The sequence below is a fragment of the Lynx rufus genome, unplaced genomic scaffold (genome assembly GCF_022079265.1).
Source record: "Lynx rufus isolate CCGP_SWC_20201006 ecotype Redwood Valley unplaced genomic scaffold, mLynRuf1.p SCAF_4, whole genome shotgun sequence".
NCBI lineage: Eukaryota > Metazoa > Chordata > Mammalia > Carnivora > Felidae > Lynx > Lynx rufus.
Genome location: NW_025814856.1, coordinates 116894706 through 116920713, shown reverse-complemented (window position 1 = coordinate 116920713; position 26008 = coordinate 116894706).

The window sequence follows — 26008 nt, the reverse complement described above, 5'->3', positions numbered from 1 at the left end:
CCTACACCTCAAGGTGCTAGAAAAAGTATACCAAACAAAACCTAAAAACAGCAGAAGGAAAGGAATAATAAATATTAGAGTAGAAATAAATTATATAGAAACTAAAAAAAAAAAAACACCAACAACAATAGAACACATCAATAAAACCAGGAGCTGATTCTTTGAAAAAAAATCAATAAAATTGATAAACCTCTAGCCAGACTTATCAAGAAAAAAAAGAAAAAAGACTCAAGTAAATAAAATCACAAACGAGAGAGGAGGAATAACAACCAATACCGCATAAATACAACAGTTATAAGAGAATATTATGAAAAACTATATGCCGGGCACCTGGGTGGCTCAGTTTGTTATGTGTCTGACTTCAGCTCAGGTCATGATCTTGCGGTTCGTGAGTTTGAGCCCCATGTTGGGCTCTGTGCCAACAGCTTGGACCCTGGAGCTGCTTCGGATTCTGTTTTTCACTCTCTCTCTCTCTCTCTCTCTCTCTCTGCCACTCCCCCACTCTTACTCTGTCTCTCTCTCTCTCTCTCTCAAAAATAAATAATAAACATTAAAAAAATTTTTTTAAAAACCATATGCCAACAAATTGGACAAAGTGGAAGAAATGTATATATCCCTAGAAACATATAACCTACCAAAAGTGAAACAGGAATAAAAATAAAATTTGAACAGACCAATAACAAGCAAATAGAGTCAGTATCAAAAAAACTTGCAATAAACAAGAATCCAAGACCAGATGGCTTCACAGGCAAATTCCATCAGACATTTAAAGAAGAGTTAATACATATTCTTTTCAAATTATTCCAAAAATAGAAAGGGAAGGAAAACTTCCAAATTCATTCTATGAGGCCAGCACTATCCTGATACAAAAACAAAGACACCAAAAAAAAATTATATATGTGTATATATATATATATATATATATATATATAGGCCAATATCTCTGATGAACATCAATGCCAAAATCCTCAAAAAAAAATTAGCAAACCAAAAAATATTAGCAAAAAAAATTAGCAAACCAAATATATATATATTATATACTATATATTACATATTATATATATATATATAACAATATATTTTAAAAAATCATTCACCACAATCAAGTAGGATTTATTCCTGGAATGCAAAAGTGGTTCAATATTCACAAATCAATTAATATGATACATCACATCAATAAAAGAAAGGATAAGAACCATAAGATCATTTCAAAAGATGCAGAAAAAGCATTTGACAAAGTACAACATCAATTTATGATAAAAATCCTTCAACAAAGTAGGTTTAGGAGGAACATACCTCAACATAACAAAGGCCATCAATGAAAAACCCACAGCTAACATCATACTCTGTGGGGAAAAACTGAGAGCTTCCCCCTAAGGCCAGGAGCAAGACAAGGATCTCCACTTTCACCATTTTTATTCAACATATTACTGGAAAACCTAGGCCACAGCAATCAGACAACAAAAAGAAATAGTAGGTATCCAAATTGGTAATGAACAAGTAAAACTTGTGAAAAAATTCTAGGACTGATAAATAAATTCTGTAAAGTTGCAGGATACAAAATCAACATACAGAAATATGTTTCATTTCTATAAACAAAAAATAAAGAAGCAGAAAGAGAAATTAAGAAAACAATTTCAGGGGCACCCTGGTGGCTCAGTCTAAGCTTCTGGCTCTTGATTTCAGCTCAGGTCATGATCTCACAATTCATGGATTGAGCCCCACATCAGACTCCATGCTGACAGCACAGAGCATGCTAGGCATCCTTTCTCTCCCCTCTCTCTGCCCCTCATCCACTTTCTCTTTCTCTCTCAAAATAAATAAACTTAAAAAAAATAAAAGAAAACAATTCCATTTACAACTGCACCAAAAATAAGATACCTAGAAATAAACTTAACTAAAGATATGAAAAACCTGTACTCTGAAAACTATAAAACAGTGGTGAAAGAAACAGTGGTGAAGACAACACAAAGAAATGGAAAGACACTCAATCTCACGAATTGTAAGAACAAATATTGTTTAAATGTCCATATTACCAAAAGCAATCTAAACATTTAATGCAATCCATATCAAAATACCACCAGCATCTTTCAAAGAGCTAGAACAAACAATCCTAAAATTTCTATGGAACCACAAAAGACCCTGAATAGCCAAAGCAATCTTGAAAAAGAAAAGCAAAGCTGGAGGCATCACAATTCTGCATTCAAATTACATTACAAAGCTATAGTAACCAAAACAGTACAGTAGCGGCACAAAAACAGACATATAGATCAATAGAACAGAATAGAAAATCCAGAAATAACTCCACAATTTTATCGTCAATCGTCAACAAAGCAGGAAAGCAGGAAAGACTAGTCAATGGGAAAAAAACCTGTCTTCAACAAATGGTGTTGGGAAAACTGGGCAGCCACATGCAAAAGAATGAAACTGGACCACTTTCTTACATCATGCACAAAAATAAATTCAAAATGGATTAAAGACCTAAATGTGAGACCTGAAACCATAAAAATTCTAGAAGAGGAGGAGCCAAGATGGCAGAACAGCATGGAAGTTTTTTGTGTGTCTCATGTCCATGAAATACAGCCAGACAAACACTAAACCATCCTGCACACCTAGAAAACTGATCTGAGGATTAACACAACAATCTGCAAAACCTGAACCACAGAATTCAGCAGGTACGCGGCATGGAGAGGTGAACTCGGGGAGAGAAAAGGCATGGAGGACAAGGAGCCACTTTTTCAGCCAGAGAGATGATGGAGATGGGGGAAAGAATACAGTCAAATCACCTCTCCCGAAAAGCAGCTGGAGAGAAAGTGGAAAATTGGAAACAGCCACAGGGACTGAACTAAAAAGGGAGAAAGGAGAAAGGAGAGGGTTTAAATTCCATTAAAACTGTAAAAAGGGGGAGTGCAGTCTGAAACTCCACACCTCAATACCTGGTGGTGTTCTGGTGGGAAAGGCAAATCCCCAGGAGCAGAGTGGGGTCCGGGAGGTTCTAGGGCCAAAAAGGGAGATGTGGTTCCACTGCTGGAAGGACATCTGGTAGAGGCTGTGAGGCCACCTGGGCCCAGCAGACCCCAGAGAACGGCCACATTTGCTGGTGCTGGAATAAGGTCATTGAGGGTGAAGCCCGGTGCCAGATGTGTGTTGTGATTTTCCATAATCCCTGCGGCTCTGCTGCTACACTCTTGCAAACTTTTTCTGGAGCAGGCTGGCACCTTGCTGCAGTCTCTAAACATTGGCAGCAACACGGTCCTGCAAGCATTCCTGGGTGCAGTGGCACCTGGCCATTGCTCAGTGAGACCCTCCACAGAGGGGTGGAGCAGGTCAAAGTCACAGTCCCTCAGAAGTGGGGGGGGCGAGAAAGGCAGCCGCATCTGAGACAAAACTAAGGAGGCAGGTGCTGCCTGGGGCTTGGTCACAGACAGCATGGAAGCAGGGAGTAGACAGAAAGCAAAGACGAAGGATGGGTGCACAATTGCTGATTGGGGAGAACAGAGTTCCGATACTAGAGACTGGGTAGCTGGGTGACGCCATTTTCACCACTCCCACGCATGCACATACACACCTACAAGCGCCGCAAGAATCTACCCCAGTAGGCTAGCAGAACCATCTAGTGGATAACAGAGCCATTACACTAAGCCCCACCCAACTGGGCCAACCTCCCTCTTCAACAACAGAAGTCTCACCACCTGCTTAGTTTATGGACTAAAAGCAGTTCATAGTTTGACCTCTAGGGGAAAATGAAGTAATTTCAGTTGTATTGCAATCTGTTAGCAGGTCCAACTATTCAATTTTCTTTCTTCCTTCTTTCTTTTTCATTTCTTTCCTTTTTCTTGAATACACAAAGAGAAAAATTCATTTTTATTTTCTAAATTTTTTTTAATGTTTTACTTATTTTTGAGAGACACAGAGACTGAGCAGGGGAGGGACAGAGAGAGAGGGACACATAGATTCTGAAGCAGGCTCCAGGCTCTGCAATGTCAGCACAGAGCCCAACACGGGGCTCAAACTCACAAACTATGAGACCATGACCTGAGCCAAAGTTGGGTGCTTAACCAACTGACCCACCAAGGTGCCCCCATTTTTATTTTCAATTTTTATTAAAAATATATTTCTTAAATTTCTTTTCTACTATATTTTTTACTTTTGTGTAAATTTTTTTCAAATTCTAGTTTACTTTTATCATTTCATTTTAGTCTATTTTAGGGTATTCATTTTTTTGATTTTCAAACAATTTCCTTTTTTTCTTCTTTTCCCCCCATTTTTTCTCAAATCTATCAAGCCACTTTCAACAGCCAGACCAAAACACACCTAGGAAATACCATCATTTATTCAATTTTTTATGTGTGTGTGTTTGTTTTTAATTTTTAAATTTTAATATTTTTTTATTTAAATTTTTTTTATTTTACTTTTTTCTACCTCGTTAATTCCTTTTCTTCCTTCAAAATGATGAAACAAAAGAATTCACTCCAAAAGAAAGAGCAGGAAGAAACGACAGCCAGGGACCTAACCAACACAGATACAAGCAAGATGTCTGAACCAGAATTTAGAATCACAATAATAAGAATACTAGCTGGAGGGGCGCCTGGGTGGCGCAGTCGGTTAAGTGTCCGACTTCAGCCAGGTCACGATCTCGCGGTCCGTGAGTTCGAGCCCCGCGTCAGGCTCTGGGCTGATGGCTCAGAGCCTGGAGCCTGTTTCCGATTCTGCGTCTCCCTCTCTCTCTGCCCCTCCCCCATTCATGCTCTGTCTCTCTCTGTCCCAAAAATAAATAAACGTTGAAAAAAAAATTAAAAAAAAAAAAAAGAATACTAGCTGGAGCCGAAAATACATTAGAATCCCTTTCTGTGGAGATAAAAGAAGTAAAATCTAGTCAGGATGAAATAAAAAATGCTATAACTGAGCTGCAATCTCAAATGGATGCCGCAGCAGCAAGGATGCATTAGGCAGAACAGAGAATCAGCTATACAGAGGACAAACTTCTGGAGGATAATGAAGCAGAAAAAAAGAGGGAGACTAAGGCAAAAGAGCACAATTTAAGAATTAGAGAAATCAGTGACTCATTAAAAAGGAATAACATCAGAATCATAGGGGTCCCAGAAGAGGAAGAGAGAGAAATAGGGACAGAAGGGTTATGTGAGCAAATCATAGCGGAAAACTTTCCTAACCTGGGGAGAGACACATACATCAAAATCCAGGAAGCACAGAGGACTCCCATTAGAGTCAACAAAAACCAACCATCAACAAGGCATATCATAGTCAAAGTCACAAAACACTCAGGCAAGGAGAGAATCATGAAAGCACCAAGGGAAAAAAAGTCCCTAACATACAAGGGAAGACAGATCAGGTTTGCAGCAGACCTATCCACAGAAACTTGGCAGGCCAGAAAAGAATGGCAGGATATATTCAACATGCTGAATCAGAAAAATATGCAGCCAAGAATTCTTTATCCAGCAAGGCTGTCATTCAAAATAGAAGGAGAGATAAAAAGTTTCCCAGACAAACAAAAATTAAAGGAGTTTGTGACCACTAACCCAGTCATGCAAGAAATTTTAAGGGTGACTCTCTAAGGGGAGAAAAGATGAAAGAATGAATGAATGAATCAATCAATCAATAAAAACCAAAAGCAACAAAGATTAGAAAGACCAGAGAACACCACCAGAAATTCCAACTCTACAAGCAACATAATGGCAGTAAATTCATATCTTTCAGTACTCACTCTAAATGTCAATGGACTCAATGCTCCAATCAAAAGACATAGGGTAACAGAATGGATAAGAATACAAGATCCATCTATATGCTGTTTACAAGAGACCCACTTTAGACCTAAAGACACCTTCAGATTGAAAGTAAGGGATGGAGAACTATCTATCATGCTAATGGTCAACAAAAGAAAGCCAGAGTAGCCATTCTTAAATCAGACAACCTAGACTTTAAAATAAAGACTATATCAAGAGATGAAGAAAATCATTATATCATAATGAAGGGGTCCCTCTGCCAAGAGAACCTAACAATTGTAAACATTTATGGGCTAAATGTGGAGGCAACGAAATATATACATCAATTAATCACAAACAAAAAGAAACACACTGATAGTGATACCATAATAGTAGGAGACTTCAACACCTCACTCACAGCAATGGACAGATCATCTAATCAAAAAATCAATAAGGAAACAATGGCTTTGAATGACACACTGGACCAGATGGACTTAACATATATTCAGAACATTTCATCCTAAAGCAGTGGAATATACATTCTTCTCCAGTGCACATGGAACATTCTCCAGACTATGTGTCCCACATACTGGAACACAAATCATCCCTCAGCAAGTACAAAAAGATCAAGATCATAACGTGCATATATTCAGACCCACAATGTTATGAAACTCGAAATCAACCAAAAGAAAAATTTGGAAAGGTAATAAATACTTGGAGACTAAAGAATATCCTACTAAGGGATTGAATAAGCCAACCAATAAGTTAAAGAGGAAATGAAAAAGTATATGGAAGCCAATGAAAATGATAACACTACAGCCCCAAACCTCTGGGATGCAGCAAAGGTGGTCATAAAAGGAAAGTATATAGCAATCCATGCCTTCCTAAAGAAGGAATAAAGATCTCAGACATACAACCTAACCTTATGCCCTAAAGAGCTGGAAAAAGAAGAGCAAATAAAACCCAAAACAAGCAGAAGACAGGAAATAATAAAGATTAGAGCAAAAATTAATGCTATCGAAACAAAAAACAGGTCAATGAAACCAGAAGCTGGTTCTTTAAAAGTATTAACAAAATTGAAAAACCACTAGCCAGTTTGATCAAGAAGAAAAAGGAAAGGACCCAAATGAGTAAAATCAAGAATGAAAGAGGAGAGATCACAACCAACACAGCAGAAATAAAAACAATAATAAGAGAATATTATGAGCAATTATACTGGGCAATCTGGAAGAAATGGACAAATTCCTAGAAACATATACACTACCAAAACTGAAACAGGAAGAAATAGAAAATTTGAACAGACCCATAACCAATAAGGAAATCGAATTAATAATCAAAAATCTCCCAAAAAACAAGAGTCCAGGGCCAGATGGCTTTCCAGGGGAATCTTTCCAAACATTTAAGGAAGAGTTAACACCTATTCTCTTGAAGCTGTTCCAAAAAATATAAATGGAAGGAAAACTTCCAAACTCTTTCTATGAAGCCAGCATTACCTTGATTCCAAAACCAGACAGAGACCCCACTAAAAAGCAGAAGTACTGACCAATTTCCCTGATGAACATGGATGCAAAAATCCCCAAGATGTTAGCCAACCAGATCCAACAATACATTAAAATATTATTCACCACAACCAGGTGGGATTTATACCTGGGATGCAGGGTTGGTTCAATATCTGTAAAACAATTAACATGATTCATCGCATCAATAAAAGGAAGGACAAGAACTTTATGATCCTCTCAATAGATGCAGAGAAAGCATGTGACAAAATACAGCATCTTTCTTGATAAAAACCCTCAAGAAAGTGGATAAAAGTAGCATACCTTGAGATCATAAAAGCCATATATGAACGACCCAACACTAATATCATCCTCAAAGATGAGAAAACTGAGAGCTTTCCCCCTAAGGTCAGGAACAAGGTAGGGATGTCCACTCTCGCCACTGTTATTCAACATAGTATTGGAAGTCTTAGCCTCTGCAGTCACACAACACAAAAATAAAAGGCATCCAAATCGTCCAGGAGGAGGTCAAACTTTCACTCTTCGCAGATGACATGATACTCTATATGGAAAACCCAAAAGATTCCACCAAAAAACTGCTAGAACTGATTCATGAATTCAGCAAAGATTCAGGATATAAAATCAGTGCATAGAAATTGGTTGCATTCCTGTACACCAACAATGAAGCAACAGAAAGAGAAATCAAGGAATCGATCCCATTTACAGTTGCACCAAAAACCATAAAATACTTAGGAATAAATCTAACCAAAGAGGTGAAAAATCTATACACTGAAAACTGTAGAAAGCTTATGAAAGAAATTGAAAAAGACATAAAAAAGTGGAAAAACATTCCATGCTCCTGGATAGGAAGAACAAATATTGTGAAAATGTTGATACTACCCAAATCAATCTACATATTCAATGCAATCCCTATCAAAATAACACCAGCATTCTTCACAGAGCAAGAACAAACAATCCTAAAATGTGTATGGAACCAGAAAAGACCCCGAATAGCCAAAGCAATCTTGAAAAAGAAAACCAAAGCAGGAGGCATCACAATCCCAGACTTTAAGCTATACTACACAGCTGTAATCATCAAGACAGTATGGTACTGGCACAAGAACAGACACTCAGATCAATGGAACAGAATAGAGAACCCAAAGATGGACCCACAAACATATGGCCAACTCATCTTTGACAAAGCAGGAAATAATATCCAATGGAATAAAGACAGTCTCTTCAGCAAATGGTGCTGGGAAAACTGGACAGCAACATGCAGAAGAATGAACCTGAACCCCTTTCTTACACCATACACAAAAATAAACTCAAAATGGATGAAAGACCTCAATGTAAGGCAGGAAGCCATCAAAATCCTTGAGGAGAAAGCAGGCAAAAACCTCTTCGATCTTGGCCACAGCAACTTCTTACTCAACACGTCTCTGGAGGCAAGGGAAACCAAAGCAAAAATGAACTACTGGGCCCGCATCAAAATAAAAAGCTTCTGCACAGAGAAGGAAACAATCAGCAAAACTAAAAGGCAACCAACAGAATGGGAGAAGATATTTGCAAACGACATATCAGATAAAGGATTAGTATCCAAAATCTGTAAAGAACTTACAAACTCAACACCCAAAAAACAAATAATCCAGTGAAGAAGTGGGCAAAAGACATGAATAGACACTTCTCCAAAGAAGACATCCAGATGGCCAACTGACACATGAAATGTTTAATATCACTCATCATCAGGGAAATACAAATCAAAACCACAATGAGATACCCCCTTACACCTGTCAGAGTGCCTAACATGAACAACTCAGGCAACAACAGATGTTGGTGAGGATGCAGAGAAAGAGGATCTCTTTTGCATTGTTGGTGGGAATGCAAGCTGGTGCAGCCACTCTGGAAAACAGTATGGAGGTTCCTCAAAAAATTAAAAATAGAACTACCCTACAACCCAGTAATGGCTCTACTATGTACTTATCCAAGGGATACAGGTGTGCTGTTTCGAAGGGGCACATGCACCCCCATGTTTATAGCAGCACTATCAACAATAGCCAAAGGATGGAAAAAGCCCAAATGTCCATCGATGGATGAATGGATAAAGAAGTGTGGTGTGTGTGTGTATATATACACACACACACAATGGAGTATTACTTGGAAATCAAAAAGAATGAAAGCTTGCCATTTGCAACTATGTGGATGGAAGTAGAGGGTATTATGCTAAGTGAAATTAGTCAGTCAGAGAAAGACAAATATCATATGACTTCACTCATATGAGGACTTTAAGACACAGAACAGATGAACACAAGGGAAGGGAAACAAAAATAATATAAAAACAGGGAGGGGGGCAAAACATAAGAGACTCTTAAATATGGAGAACAAAGAGAGGGTTACTGGAGGGGTTGTGGAAGGGGGGGATGGGCCAAATGGGTAAGGGGAACTAAGGAATCTACTCCTGAAATCATTGTTACACTATATGCTAACTAATTTGGATGTAAATTTCTTTAAAAAATAAAATTTAAATAAAGAAAGAAAGAAAGAAAAGAAAAAAACTGAAGACTTCTGCCAATAGTCACATGAATGAGCTTGGAAGTAGATCCTCCAATCCCTGTCAAGTTGTCAGAGACTGAAGCCCAGGCCAACAGCTTAACTGCAACCTCATGATAGGCCTTCAGCTAGAATTACTAACTACTACTTACAGCCAAAGTACTCCAAGATTCCTGACACTCAAAAAGTATATGACATAGTAAATGTTTCTTGCTTTAAAAAAAAATCCTAGAAGAGAGCACAGGCAGCAATTCCTCTGACATTGACCATAACAACTTCTTTCTAGATATATCTCTTGAGGCAAAGGAAACAAAAAATAAACTACTGGGACTATATCAAGATAAAAAGTTTCTGCAAAGCAAAGGATATAGTCAACAAAACTGAAGTGCAACCTACAGAATGAGAGAAGGTATGTGTAAATGATGTATCAGAAAAAGGGTTACTATCAAAAATATATAACTTGCGAAACTCAACGTCCAAAATACAAGTAATCTAATTTAAAAATGGGCAGAAGACATGAACAGACTTTTCTCCAAAGAAATACAGATGGCCAACAGACACACGAAAACATGCTTATCATCACCTATCATCATGAAAACGCAAATCAAAACTACAATGAGATATCACTTCACACCTCTCAAAATGGCTAAAATCAACAACACAAGAAACAACAGTTGTTAGTGAGGATGTGAAGAAAAAGGAACCCTCTTATACCATTGGTAAGAAGGCCAACGGGTGGAATCACTGTGGAAAACAGTATGGAGAGTCTTCAAAAAGTTAAAAATAGTACTACCCTGTGATCCAGCAATTCCACTACTGGGTATTTATCCAAAGAATACAAAAACGCGAATTCAAAGGGATACATGCACCCCAATGTTTATAAGCAGCATTATTTATAGATGCCAAGATATGAAAGCAGCCCAAGTGTCCATGGATTGATGAATGTATAAAGAAGTTGTGGTGTCTGTGTATTATACATATATTACCCAGCCAAAAAAAAGAATGAAATTTTGCCATTTGAAGTGACATGGATGGACCTAGAGAGTATAATGCTAAGTAAAATAAGCCCATCAGAGAAAGACAAAAACCATGTGATTTCACTCATATGTGGAGTTTAAGAAATAAAACAAATGAGCAAAAAGAAGAAAGAGAGAAAGAGAGAGAGAGAGAGAGAGAGAGAGAGAGAGAGAGAGAGAGGGAGAGAGACCAAGAAACAGACTCTTAGCCATAGAGAACAAACTAATGGCTACTAGAGCTGATAGTAAGTGGGGGGATGGGTGAAGTAGGTGATGTGGATTAAGAAGCGCACTTGTAGTGATGAGCACCATGTGATTAAAATAAAAACTTTAAAAAGAAAGATTGGAAAAAAAGTCAGGAAGGAAAGAACAATGAGTTATCTGAGTGCAGGAAAATGTCCCAAGAAATACTGATATATGGGGTAGGAGACTTAATTTGTTTGGTTTAGGAAGCAAAATTTAAGTATTAAGTCAGATAGTTTTAATTTTTGAACTCACTCACCATGTAGCAACCAGAAGAATTAAGTGGCTTAGTCGTATATGAGCTTTGGAGTCTGAAAGTTCTGGTTTCAAATTCTGACCTTTCCACTTTCAAAGCTATGTGACCCAGTGTGTGATCCTGGACAAACTTCTCAATCTCAGAAACGTATTCCGCATCTGGATAATGGTGATAATAATACATACCTCTCAGGGTTAATTCACATGAGTTGAGAAAATAAACCTATGGAGCTTAGGAGTATAAGAGGAGGAATATAATCAGGTATCAAGAAGAGACTAGAACCAGTGTGTTAGTACAGGTCCTCTGAGAAGCAGTTACCAACATGAGATTAATAGTACAAGAGTTTAATGGAGGAAATACCCATAAGAGAAGTAGAGGAGGAAGCTGGAGAAGACAGAAAGGGCCTTTGGACCATGATACATGCCTAGAACACATGGGGGAGAGGAGGAAGGAAACACAATGGGGCAGGAAGAGCCTTGGACTGTAGTGCAGTTCCAAGAGTGTCTTGGGCAAGTTGAGTCTTTGGACAGAAGTTTCCAGGTTGACTCTTGTGTCTTGCAGGAATGGGCCTCTGTTTCAGCCCTGTTGTGCACAGTCATTGTCAGGGAGCAGCTTGTGGAAGAGGGACTTTGATTTTAATGTGGTGGTACATCCAGATAGGAAACAGTTGGGGCCATTTCTCAATTTTGCTCCCCACAACAGGAGATCTGGGGAAGGTCTTTTCATGGCCACCAAAACCAGGAATCAAAGGCTTTGAGAAACCTGGGATCCCTCCTTCTCTGTGTGTCTCTTTCTGCTTTGTGTTTTGTTCTTTCTCTTTCCCAGACTGGCTGCTTCTGTTTTCCCATGTGACACACAAGGCAGGAAACACCCCTCAGTTCCCAGGCTTCCATCAAATGGGCCCAGTTACCCAAAAATTAGCCACCTCTCCTTTTGTGTCTCAATTTCCGATTTCCTGGAAAGAGAGGCCAATTGGCTACACTTGGCCATGTTCATCACTGGACCAAGCAGCTACATATGGAGAGGATAGGATCATATCATCAGGGATATGGTGGGGGTGGGGGTTGGGGGGGGATGGAGTAATTTCCAGAAACATGGGGACAGGGGTGGAGACCAGGACTAAATAGACAATTCAATCATAAAACATTCAACAGAGCATACCAGTATTCCTCATGGTGTCACTCTAAAATACTTTCCAGCATAAACAGTGCAACATTATGGAATTGCTAACTAGCTTAAGCTGTGATTCTGAGAGAAGTCAACTGCCTTAACAAAGGACCTATATTCCCAAAGCGGCCAGCTAGCAATATATCAGAAATGCCACACTCCATTGAAGACTACAGTCCATGCTTCAGCAGTCCAAATATCAGTCAATCCTCAAAGTTTTGTTAATTAGAAAAGTGATGGCAAAAATAGGCTTTTATTATGAGAACGGTGACTTAATTAGCATGATAAATGTTAGAAATGGGTTTTCATTGGTAAAAATTAAAAGTATCTAAAATATATGGATTGGCCGAACCGCTTTAGAGACACATCCCTCTTTTGCTTGAATGAGGTGGAAGAGTCTAGTTATGCTGTTGCCTGCACCCTTAAGAATGGCGCCTGAGTTGTGATCCCTAAGTGGTCCTGTTTCCAGCCACTGATTAGGAGGTGTTATGGTCTGGATGTTTGCATCCCAACAAAATCCTAATGCCCAGTGTGACAGTAGTAGGAGGTCGGGTCTCTGAGAAGTGGTTAGGTCATGAGAGTGGAGCCCTCATAAATGGGATTAGTGTTCTTATAAGAGACCCCACAGAGTTCCCTAACCCCTTCCACCACGTGAGGACACAGTGAGAAGTCTGCAATCTGGAGGAGGACCTTTACCAGACCCTGACCTTGCTGGCACCCTGATCTTGAACTTCCAGCCTCCAGAATTCTTAAGATACAAACTTCTGTGTTTATAAGACACCCAGTCTTTGGTATTTTGTTAAAACAGCCTGAACAGACTACAAGAGGATTCTGATTTTCTGAGAGATCCATGACTTTACTGACCTTACAGAACAGGAGGTTGTCTGTTGGATGACTACTACCTGATAGGTGTTTGTTTCATAAATAACTGTACACATGGCTGGACTTGGTATGAGTCTCACTTCCATGTTACAGGGAAGTCAGGTTGTAGGGAACTCGCAAGCCCTCACCCATCTCACATTTCTTTGGCGTCTGCCCTTATCACGCTAAAAAGAACCTTAGGGTTGGAATGTGACTAGATTCACTTTGGTCAGGCTGCAAAGGCAATAAGAAAGCTATTCAATCACTGGTTCCTCTGTGAAGCTCCCAAAGCCCTGTTTCCCATCTGAAATTGAGCGTGAGTCCCCTGAATATAAACACATCTCCTTGGTGGCATAAGGGTTTTGTTTGTTTTCTAAATATACAACTGTCCTCCAAAGACTTTACTAGTTAAGACCAGGGAACGTTCTTGGCAGCCCACTCCATGCCCTACTCATTATACATGCTCTCTAAAAATTCTCAAATAAATGAATGAATGGCTGAAAGAACAGGCAATGTCATTCCACCCGTCTGTGTGAATCTTATGACCTCTAGAGCACAGACTCTCTGTAGTTGTACACCCCTCTCCAGCTTAGGGTTAACCTTGTTTTCCCCCTCCTTCCCTTTTCCAGAGACCTCCTTCTGACCTGGGGTTGAGCATCACACCCCCTTCATATCAGCAGAATCAATAGCTCTAAGTTGGGTGAGCCAAATCTGCAGATCAGGGTCACCCTAGAGTGTTCATACCTGGAGAGCTTAGATGAACTTGGACCTGGCATAAATTCTGAATCAAATGGTCTAGGTGGGAGCCCGACACTAGTATTTTTATAAAAGCTTCCTCAGAGGGGCACCTGGGTGGCTCAGTCGGTTAAGCATCCGACTTCAGCTCAGGTCATGATCTCATGGTTCGTGGGTTTAAGCCCCACATCGGGCTCTATGCTGGATTCTGTGTCTCCCTCTCTCTCTGCCCCTCCCCGTGCTCACACTCTCATTCTCTCTCTCTTTCTTTCTCTCTCTCTCTCAAACAAATAAACATTAAAATAAAATAAAAAAGAAATAAAAGAAAAAAGAAGAAAAAAAAAAGCTTCCTCAGATGACTCTAACATAGCTGAAATTGAGAATCCTTAGGCTGGCTCTCACGTCACCAGATTCCCACACATAGCGACCATTGCATTCTGTGACCTCAGACAGAGTGGCTCATAAATACTTTTGAAACCCAGCTAATGGTGATTTAAGCTAGACTGGGTTCTTCTCCTGATCAGAACTTTGAAATTCTGGGACTCTGCCCACAGCTCATGAGGCAGATCTGGAAGCATGTCTAGGGAGACAGGCTGAATTCTCAGTCTAGCTCACTATGCCACCCTTTTTGCTTTACTGCCCCTCCCCCACCCTGTGTGCCAGCTGTGGTGAAGACCTGCAGCACGTGATGATGAGGTATGTCTGTGGTGATGTGCAGGGTGAGGTGGTACAGTAAGGAGAGATTCTGGAAGCATTGCAGAAACACCAGCAGGTCCAGGCAGGCAGGGCAGGTGGCTGATGAAATTTGGACAAAACACGTTTATAATTCAAAGCTGACTCCTAGCCTGTAATAGTAGAGCACGTGAGTATGCCATACTCAGCATGGTGATGGCCAGTGCATGTCATCTTCTTTTGTTTGGGGCACCAAGGGACCATGTGGAATTGGCCAGATTAAGAAGGTAGGAAGCTGTTGCCTCCTTAGTCAATCCGAGATGGTGCCATTTCCACAGATAGCTCTTCCTCCACCACCCCACCCAACTCTCTAGCCATGATTTGCATTAACATTCAAGAAGATTCTGAGAGGAAATAGTAAAGAATTTTTGCCATTTGCTTTAGACACACACACGTCTGCGCACACACACACACACACACACACACACACACACACACCAGCATTCTCACCCTAGACAAATCACACAGAGAGGCCTCTATAGGCAGGGTATTGATTTTCCAAGGAAAACCTCTACCTCTTGCTTCTGCCTCAACAGTGTCTCACACTGAAACTGACCAGGCTATCTCCCTGCCTCACAAAGGATAGAACTGTGTGTGATCAGTATCTCTCACGTTCAACGCAGACGTGCATGCATGAGCATGCACACACATGCCTCAGACATCCGGCATTTATCATTGTGAAGAAATATCCTACAAAGTGCAGGAGGCTTTTAATATCTGTGGTCCACACCCCCTAAATGCCAGCAGCAGCCCCAGTTGCTGTGATAATCAAAACCACCCTGTTTCCTGATGTCCCCCCCTGCAGGGCTGTACCACCCCAGAATAAGGACCACGAGCTGGCTCTGTGTCGGGTATTTGCCTTCACTCCTTAGTCAGCTGCTCTCAACCTTGGGGCAATTTCAACACCCCTCGTGGCTGGTTGCCTCCTCCAGCGACTTTGATGTGATTGGTCTAAACTGCATCTTACGCATCAGCATTTTTAAAAGAGCACCAGGTAATTCTAATGTTAGTGAGGTCAACCTTAACAGGGCTATATCCGCAGGTCTGGGACTCTGTGCCAGCAGTCTTGGCCAGCATCTCCTACTTGGGTACAGAGGGTGGCACAACATGAACCAAAGCAGCTGCTTTGAGTCAGGCTAACATTCCACTTCCTTCACCAGGCCCCAACACTGGGTCTCACATCTGCTTGGCTATTCTGTACCATGTCCCCTGCCTTCAGAATGATATATGGGTCAGTGAGAAGCCAACTACAACCCCTGGCTTGTCCTCTCCATGAGGCACTGTAAAAGGGGAAAGGAAAGATGTGTGTGCACTGCTTGGCCCAGAGAAAGAGAGCAACAGGGATGTCTGGTTTGGGAGCAAGAGTCCTTCAGACTAACCCAGGCCTTCTGGAAGGGACTGTCACCAATAACGTGCCAGTAAATGTCTCTAGGTAGGTTTGCTTAATTATAGTGGCATTTAGCTACCCCCCATTGGGTTCTTTAATGAATGTCTCTTCCTTCTTGGGTCCTGGGAGACTGTTCTCAATTATATGGCTGGAGTTTCCTGGGAAGCTTGTTTAGTAGGGCAACAAAGATTATTTGTCTCAGAAAAAAATCTGTTTTGTTTTGTTTAAACCCCACTATCTAAAGGTTTTTCTGTTGTTGTTTTAGGAGGTAGAAAAGCTTGGATTCTATAGAAGTGAGCCAATCTTTCAAGAAGACAGCTTGAGACAGCATCCTTCTGATTTGCTTTTGACTCAGAGTTCTCTCTTATCTGTAATATGTACCAGGAATGCCAGAAAATGGCTGATTTCAAGCTACCAATATTTTAAGAACTGACTGTCTTATTTCCCTTCCCATCTTCTCAAACATATACATGATTGGAAGCGCCTTACAATTAACCAGTTTATATCTTGAAGTCACATTATTGAAATACTGGAAATGCACCCTGTGAAAGAGTGATGGAGTCTCTGACCACAAGTTGGGAAGAAAGATTCTCAGTTTCCCTGAGAAGAGGCCCTGGGAAGACTGGATATGGCATGCCAGCCAGCCATGACCAAAGATGTGCCCAACAGAGACTCAAAGGAAGGCATGGAGAGGGAAATCAAGATGCCATCCACAGAGCAAGTCATCAAGCTCTGATAAGGTCCTCAGCTTAATTAGCCCTTTTCTTCTCATTAGATATCTAGGAGGTAGAGAACAACATATTTCAAAAATAATCCAGGGAAAGAAGCATGAAACTGTAGACAGAAGGACTGGAGATGGTACTTGTTGAGTCCCTGAACACCATGGCATGACCATGGGGGACCCACCTGTTCAGCTGCATGGGTTCAGGGGCCATTTGCAAGGACTGGAGCAGCACAGAGAACTTTGGCCTTTGTATACAGATATAAGAATTATTCAATTTTGAGAGATAGAGAGACAGAGCATGAATAGGGGAGGGGCAGAGAGAGAGGGAGACACAGAATCTGAAGCAGGCTCCAGGCTCCGAGTTGTCAGCACAGAGCCCTATGGGGGGCTCGAGCTCACAGACCATGGGATCATGACTTGAGCCAAAGTTGGATGCTCAACCAACTGAGCCACCCAGGCACCCCCTTTGTGTGCCAATATAAACATGATCCTTATTGAATGTTATTTCTAAAGGTCCACTGCAATGTTATTTAAATAGCACTCCGTTTACAAAATGAGAGAGAAAAAGAGAGAAAACAAAAATTCAGACACTATTGATTTAGAGAGTGAGGGTTCTATAGTATATAAAACAAGTAGATATACACAAAATACCAAAAGGTAATGTTTGCTATGCACCAGACAATATTCTATGCATTTTCACATATCAACATTTAATCTTTAGGACTGTTCCGTGAGGTAGGTGTCATTATTAATCCCATTTCACAAATAAGAAAAATGGAGCACAGACTAAGTAACTCACACAAGTTCACAAGCTAGTAAGTGGCAGAGTGAGACTGAAGCTGCTGGCAGTGTGGCTCAGAGTATGGGCTCTACTGTGGATGAGATCTCCCTTCTTAATTAGGTGTTCCTGGGATTGGGCATTCTGAGAAGGTGCATGTTTTCCTGGTTTTCTTTTTGACTGCAAGCTCCTCCATGGTGTCTGGCTCATCAAGAGTGTCGGGAGAAGCCAATTCTGACTCACTATAGGGTACTGTGAGGCAGAGGTACTGTTCGGTTGGGACTTCTGGACACTGATTCTGCTTTCTCCTCCCAGAGGAAGGGAGTTCTTGCCAACAAGAACCAGGAGGCAGACATTTATAATAGCCTCTGAAAGGAAACCAAATAGATTGACAGTTCAATTTCTTGATAGTGAGACAAAAAGGGTAGCAACATGGCAAAAATAGAGGTTTCCAGATCAGTCCAGATTTTGGCAGACCATTTCCTTGCAGTCAGAGTGTTTCACCACAACTCAGGGGCCAAGGGTGCTCTGCTGAGGAATGCTGCTTCTGTGTTTATTTGCAAGACCATCTCTCTTCTGAAGAAAATAAAAGTATGACCTTAGCTAATTAAGTTAGAGATTTTATCTAAACCTGCATACCCACCAGAATATTGAAGTCATAAGTATTTGTTGGTGAAGGAATAAATAAATGAATGAATGCTGGGCTCCCTCTGCTGCCTGGTACTGTTGGGGAAAGTCACCGGGAGTGACTCACACCAGAGAGAAGCTCTCTCCTAGAATACATATCTACTTCCTCCAGAGCCCTAGGTCTCCTCAGCCTGCTGCTGGGTACTCTTGAGACACTGGCTCCTTGAGACTTTATCCTGTGACTTCGTCCCTCTCTCTGACCAGTGCCTGCATGAGAGGGGCAGATATGTCACAGGCAGAGTATGGCTGGGCCTGAAGGTCTCACATCTTTGAGGTTCTTCATTCCCAGCCAGGTAGTCACACCCTCTCCCCCAGAACAGGAGAGGAAGGCAGCCCCTCCCTACCCCTCACCCTACAGTGCTTCATTCAGTAAGGTTGGATTTGACATAATTCAGACTCACAGCTAAGGATTCATTTTTTCATGTGTCACCTTTAAGTCCAAAACAATATGTTTTCCCTCTTTTCTATAAAAGAGAAACTACTGTCTTTTTTATGTCCTGATCTTGTTGTGTTTGATTTTCCGTCAAAAAGAAGAACTAAAATGTAAATCCTTTGTAATAATGTATGATCAAAAGGCTCAAAGAGCTCATGGACATATTTTCTGAAGAAATAAGAGACATTACTGCATAGCCAGAAGAATTCCTGACACACTGTAACAGAAGGAGCCTTGGGGTGTCCAAATGTGAAATTATTACTGTAGTTTTTCTACTATTTGGCTGAACTATTTCCTGCCTCTATATCAAGGAATCCCATTAGCCTCCCGGTGCACTCCACTATTGTTTCAAACAAGTGCAATATTGCCCAGCTCAGAATTTGAAGCTGTTAGCATGCACCGATGGTCCAGAGCACAGCCCTGGCTGGGGATGGTGCACAGAAACAAAAGTTGTGTGAAACAGCTTACAAGATACCACAGATGCATTTCTTAAACCTCTCCAGTGACTAATGTTATAAGAAATGTCCACAGAGCTATGCTCATTCTAGGGAAAACTTTTTAATTAAAGAAGAGATTTTCAATAGCTCCCATCTTGGGAAGGTCCACTGAGTTTAGGAATGGAAAGTTACTGGGCTGCCTCAACACGGGAGAGAAAAGGTAAAAATGGCTAAAAGTTCAAAATGTGGCTTTATGAAAGCAGGCCTTGTGATAGACCATTCTGCTTGTGTTTAATTGGTCAGCTGCTAGGTGTCTCTGATGCTGTTTTCCCATCTAGCACAGGGCACTAGACCAGCACATTGCCCAGCACATCACAGATACTCAAGTAATGATTATGGCTGGGAGGAAGGGAGGGAGAGAAGGGGGAAGGGAGGGATAGAAGGGGGAAGGGAGGGAGAGAAGGGGGATGGGAGGGAGGGAGGGAAGAAGGAAGGAAGGAAGAAATGGACTCTCAAGCACTGCTACAGACTCAAACTAAAATAACATATAACCTCTCCTCACCATACTCACTTTCTAAAGCCCCAATATCCTAATCTAAGCCCTCACAAGAAGGGATAAGGGCACTGCCCTGGGAACAGTAGCTACATTGTGGCCCTTCAATAAGTTGGGGATAGAAGTATCCCAGATCACAAACCACTTATGGGAAAAGTAATTTTGGGGGCATCTGGGTGGCTAAGTCAGCTAAGTGTCCAACTTTGGCTCAGATCATGATCTCATGGTTTGTTATTTCAAGCCCCACATTGGGCTCTCGCCTGTCAGCGTGGAACCCACTTGGATCCTCTGTCCACCTTGCTCTCTGCCCCTTGCCTACTTGTGTACACTCTTTTCCAAAAAATAAACATGAAAAAAAAAGAGTAAATGCATAGTCTCTCCTTCCCCAGTTAGCATGATGGGACTTCAGGCTTCTTCCAAGTCCTTTTGCTTTACCCCAGGTTATGCAATATTACCCATAGCCCCAAACGTCAGGCTGAGCGTGTCCCCTGCCCTCCCTATTACTTCTGAGTCAGATAAGAGCTATTTCTTGAAGAGTCTTTGGTCACCAGGAAAGCAATGGCCTTGCTTCCTAATGCTCAAGTTCATCCCCACTTAGGAGGAATTGCCAGACAGTCTTACAACCTTCATTCAGAAGCTCCCCTTCCTCCAGGAAGCAGCCCAGCAGAAAGAAGCAGCATGTCTTAGATTTTACACCTTTGTCCTTCCTCCCTGGCATCCTTTTGGTCACCACAGTTCCTCTAAGATTGATTCATACATCTTCCTCCTCTCAACATGATGAGACAAGAGCAAAAATTATGAGTATATGAAAATTAACAGCCTTTTCCTCCCTCCCTCCTCCTCCCTTCAATTACATGAGAGTCTAGTGTTGCCAGCCAGACATCTTCCTCTATTTCTCCTCCCACTTTTTGTAAACATTGATGTTGTGAGTAGAAGAAGATATGCAAAAGATTGACATTGCAAAGGAAAAGGGAAGAAAAAAATTTAATAGAAAAAGAAAAAAGAAAAACAGATCTAAAAGTGATGGGTAATGTGGAAGAAAGAAGAGTCGTGCAGGTTTTAGGAAGTGTGGGTTTAAGAGTCCAGGAGTAGAAAAGGGAGTTTCAGGGACTAACTGTATCCTGTGTAGGATTAGGTGAGAGTGGCTAAGAGAGAGGGAGAGAGGGGGAGTGTGCTGCATTAAGAATATATTTCCTCCTGGGGCACCTGGGTGGCTCAGTTGGTTAAGCATCCAACTTTGGCTCAGGTCACGATCTCATGGCTCATGGGTTCAAGCCCCGCATTGTGCTCTGTGCTGACAGCTCAGAGCCTGGAGCCTGCTTCGGATTCTGTGTCTCCCTCCCTTTCTGTCCCTCCCCTGCTCAGTCTCTCTCTCTCTCTCTCTCTCTCTCTCTCTCTCCCTCTCTCTCTCTCTCCGAAATATAAGTAAACATGTTTTAAAAAATTTTTTAAAAAGGATATTCTTCCTCCAGAGAATGAGTGAAGGTTTGAATTACTGTTCATGACTTTATGATGGCTGCAGTGTGTGTCTCTGAATATGATCTACCACCAAGATGGGTCACAGACAGATTTGCTCATATATTGAGGACAGTTACTTCCTCCAGCGTGGCCTTTTTCCCAGGCTGGTTTCCTCCATGTTCCACCCCTGCCCTTGACCTATACAAGCACTTGCTACTGATCCACTTCTCATCCCCAAAAATATAAACCTAAGTCATTTGTCCTTTCCCCAGGCATACCAGAGTTTTGCAAAGTCCTCGTTACTGGGGAAGATGGGTGTTGCTTCGTATGTTTGGAAACCTCCTTCCCTCCCATCCAGTCCCAAATTCCTACCCTAGCAACCAGCCAGGGGAAGGCATACTGGTAAAGGATCGTGTGTCAGGAGATGCTAGAGACCAGGGTGGGAAGGGAAGTAACTACATTGTTTTGGGGAGATTTTCTCAGTGTCAACATCAGCATCTGTAAGTGGACAGACTCTGAAGATTGTTTTGTCTTTAAAGTTGGGATAAGCAACAGCAAATGTCACTCTGTAAAAGACGGGTTGTCCCGGAAGCCACAGGAAGAAAAAAGGTTTGGTAAACATACAAGTATGTGGTGTTCCACATGCTGCAAAGGCCTATTTCAAAGCATTTCCTATCTGTGAGGTTCTCAAACTCTCTTCCAGTTCTTAGCCAGCAACGTCGATTAAGTGGATAACTTGAAGACAGGCAGTCCCACACAATTTCCGTCAAAAGGCAATTTTCTGCTTTCATAACAGCAAGGATAGCTACTAGTAGTTAGAAAGGCAGAAGTGGCTCATCTATCTTTGGGGATAATTTATATGACTTGGATGACATGCAATTTAACACAGGTCACCCAAAAGGATGGTGATTTAATGCCCCAGATTTTTTTAAATGCTTCTTTGTTGCCATTAGGTGAGTTTCACTTCATACTTCTTTGTTTTCATTTGAAGAGAAATCTGTTTCTAAAAAAAAAGTTTAAAACATCATTTTTTCAACTACAGAGAATAAGAACCCCAAAGTCAAACATCTGACCTTGAACCCCAGAGTTAAGCCTCTGTGCTCTCAGTAAAAATAATAAAGACAGATTTGTGAATGTGAAACAACAAAGTGGATCCAAACTGCCCCCAGGAGATGAAGGTGGAAGGATGAATTTTTGTATTGTTTGCCTACAATGTCCAGATATGAGATGCAAATAATTCCCTTCCTGCAATTCTGTGAGAAAAAAGCTTGCGGTGGCAGCCAGCTTCTCATGAAGCTCATTACCTTTAGAAAGGACCCCAGCAACCCCCATTTGTTCCAGGAAATGGCTGACCACAGAAAACCCTCCAGCCCAATACTTCACAATCCTCCCTCTTCTGCGATGTCCCCAGAGTGCTCATTTGTCCCCTTGAAGCCAACCAAGACTGTCAAATGTACCTAAAGACTAACTAGAAAGTCTCTCTTGTGCTCAAAAATCCCACCTTAATAGAACACCTGTCAGTCAGATGTTGTCTCAGTGTTTCCTCTTTTTATAAAATTTACTCTCCTTTCTAACACCCTTGAACTCCTGCCGCAGTGAAAGGGCAGTAGATGAGTGGCCTTGCTGCAAGTTTATGAAAAAACCATACAAAAAAAATAAGCTTTGTTAATTTGTTGCCTCAGACTTAGTTTTAGGGAAACAGTATTATTTCCAGAGAGCTGACAAGAAATAGGAAGTTCAGTGGGACTTGTGATTAGCCCAAAGTCATACAGGAAAGCTGGAATTTCTACCTTGGAGGTCATGAATTTTTTCTTAGGCCTCCCTACTCCCCACCTCGGTTTGTACAATCCCTACTTCTGCAAACAGGTTGCCCCAGAAAACTGAGAGAGGGGAGGTCCAGAGGGAGGTAGCTCTGGTGCCTGGGGCTCAGACAAGCAAATGACCAACCAAACCTCAAAGAAAAACAGCTCACAGCATGTGTTCATCTTACTGGCAAACCATGGCCACTAATGCCAAGTACATGGGTCTGGCATGTTCTCTCTGTGCATTAGACTATTTGCATCATTGGGGCTGCACACAATGCATTTTAACTTGATTTCACGTATGACAAAACATTGAGGTAACAAGCAAAGGGATATGGGACAGTGTTTGGTTTGTCCAATAGAAAGACTTGAAGGTCCTAGAGCTAATGCTGAGGCCTCACTCTTCCGGGGACAATCCCCCAAACTATTAGTGCTTCCCATAGGAATCACCTAGAAATCTCGTGAAAATGCCAGTTCTAGGTTTGAGATCCTGCATGTCTGACAAAGTGCCCACATGAAGCCAATGGTGCTGGCCTGAAGTATCAGGTAGTCCTCAACCCTGGCCACAGGATTATGAGATAGAAGAACCACCTGGGAAGAAGAATCGCCAGGCACGAGAACCACTGAGCAAGAGCCTCAGGTAATTAGTTCTAGCAAGCCTCACCCAGATACAAGAGGATGAGATGGCTGCACCAGAATTGGGAAGCTTCATTAGTGACTACTTTCTTCACTTGAAGGCAGCCTTTCTTTTCAGTAACTCTTTTGAGTTTAAATGCTTTTTATGTATTAGTGACAATATTTTAGTATATGTGCTGCCGAAGCGAGCACTATTAGTGACAATATTTTAAAATATGTCTCATCATCAGGAAGCTGCTTTCTCTCCATGGTCCCCGCAGCCATTAAGACTAAGTTAAAAGGGGGCACCTGGGTGGCTTAGTCGGTTAAGCATCTGACTTCAGCTCAGGTCACAATCTCACAGCTTGTGGGTTTGAGCCCTGCATGGGGCTCTGTGCTGACAGCTCAGAGCCTAGAGCCTGCTTTGGATTCTGCGTGTCCCTCTCTCTCTGCCCCTCCCCTGCTTGAGCTCTGTCTCTGTCTCTCCCTCTTAAAAATAAATAAACATTTTTAAAATTTTTTAGAAAATTAAAAAGACTGAGGCAAAAGGTTTCCTGTGCCAGGAAGATGGGGATAGGAACTGCCCAAATCAGGGAAGGTGGCTGGCTAGGGACAGACAGTGACCTATACTGAGAGTAGGGTTGGGGGAGTGAGGAGGGACAGGAGGGCAGGAGAAGCCCTGCACTTGCAATAGAGAGCATTTCAGAGGAGAGTGAACAAGAGATGGGGTAGGAAACCACCTTTCCCTGACCATGTCAACAGGAGCTTACGCCAGGGTGGGCTTTTACAGCAGAAGCAACAGGATGTCCAGTAACTAAAGAGATGCAGGACATCCCTACAGAGGTAGAGACCCAGAGGACCACACAGAGACCAGCACCTGAGTCCAGCTTCTTTCATCAAAAGCTTCCTTTGGTATCTAGACATCATCTTGGCTGAAAAAAGGCAGAAGAGAGAAACCCACAAGACTGATACAGATCATTTACTAAAAGGAGACATTTTTGTGTCTCCTTTAAGTGGCAAATTTAAGTTTCCCTGGCTGTTTCCCCACCACCATCAGCAAGGAGAAGGCAAGTTTTTTTCCCAGAGCAGTTACAGGAAGTAAGAGAAACTGTTCTTTTGACCGTGATTCAGTTGTTCTCTGCAAGCTGTTGACCCCATATACCTAAGTCATTCAAAGCAGAGAGATCCTGTTGGGTTTTTTTCTTTAAAGTAGCCTAAGAGGAGGAGAACATGGAGTGATCCGAGTTTCTCCATGAGACCTTTAAAGGAGGCAGAAGAAAGATCTAGCAAGAAAACACAAACAATTATTGTAGTATCTGCTGAGTACTGCACTCAAGTAAGGCTTATCCCATACCACAATGCTGTTTTAAATCTGGCCAGTTAGAGAAAGTGGTTTCTCAACTATCTGTAAATTTGGTAGAAAAGGGACTATTATGTCACTTTACAGCCAAATCAAATGTCATAAAGAAGTTCTTTTCAGACTTTCCATGGCTTCTTAGGCCACTATTTGGTGGTTATCTCTTCCTGCCTCCCCTGCATACCTGCCCAACTGCTTTCTAGGCCTCCAACCCATCCCAGGATAGGATCATTAAAGGGGGACTTCTCAAAAGGACACAGGCTCTTTAGCGTATGCACGAGGTTGTGTTGAGAGGCCACCAATCTAAGCAGTAGAAATAGTCACTTAAAGTGTTCTCTTGTATTAAGCATGTCCTGTTTTCTGTATTCAGATGCTTTGACATGTAGGGCCTCACTGGCCTTGGACAGACTGCCCCTCCCAGGCCTAGCCAATTCCTAATGATAATAAATGATCCACCTATGAGCATGCATGCCTTTCATTAGTAACCAACTAATCCAGAGCCCACACTTCCAACCACCTCCTCTGTTGGGCCCTCATACTCAGGGCCACTATTTCCCTGCCCTAATTGCCCCAGAGCCAAGCGCCAGATAACTAAGGACTGCTCCTGTGCCCCAGAGCCCTCTGAAATTATTCAAACTAGCCAGTCCTATATGTGCTTGCCTGCTTCGCCCATTCCTTCCTGTGAAAACTAAAATAAAGGCTCTTGCCCATGCTTTTGCCTTACTCTGCTGCCTCCTACTGACCCTGGTGATCCCCTGTGTGGTTCTCCACACCTTCCATTTCTAGGGAACTGTGACTAAATTTCTTCCTTCATGAAAATCATTTCTGCATCGATGTCTTACCACACCCAATTAACACAAATCGCAGATACCCTTACAGCACTTGTCCTGTTAATGGTCCAGCCCCAGGGCCAGACCAGGAAGGGTCACTTGCTCATTTCCCCTCCTTGAAGAATGCATAGCCTCTCCACCTTCCACCCCAACACCAACCCCAGCCTCAACCCC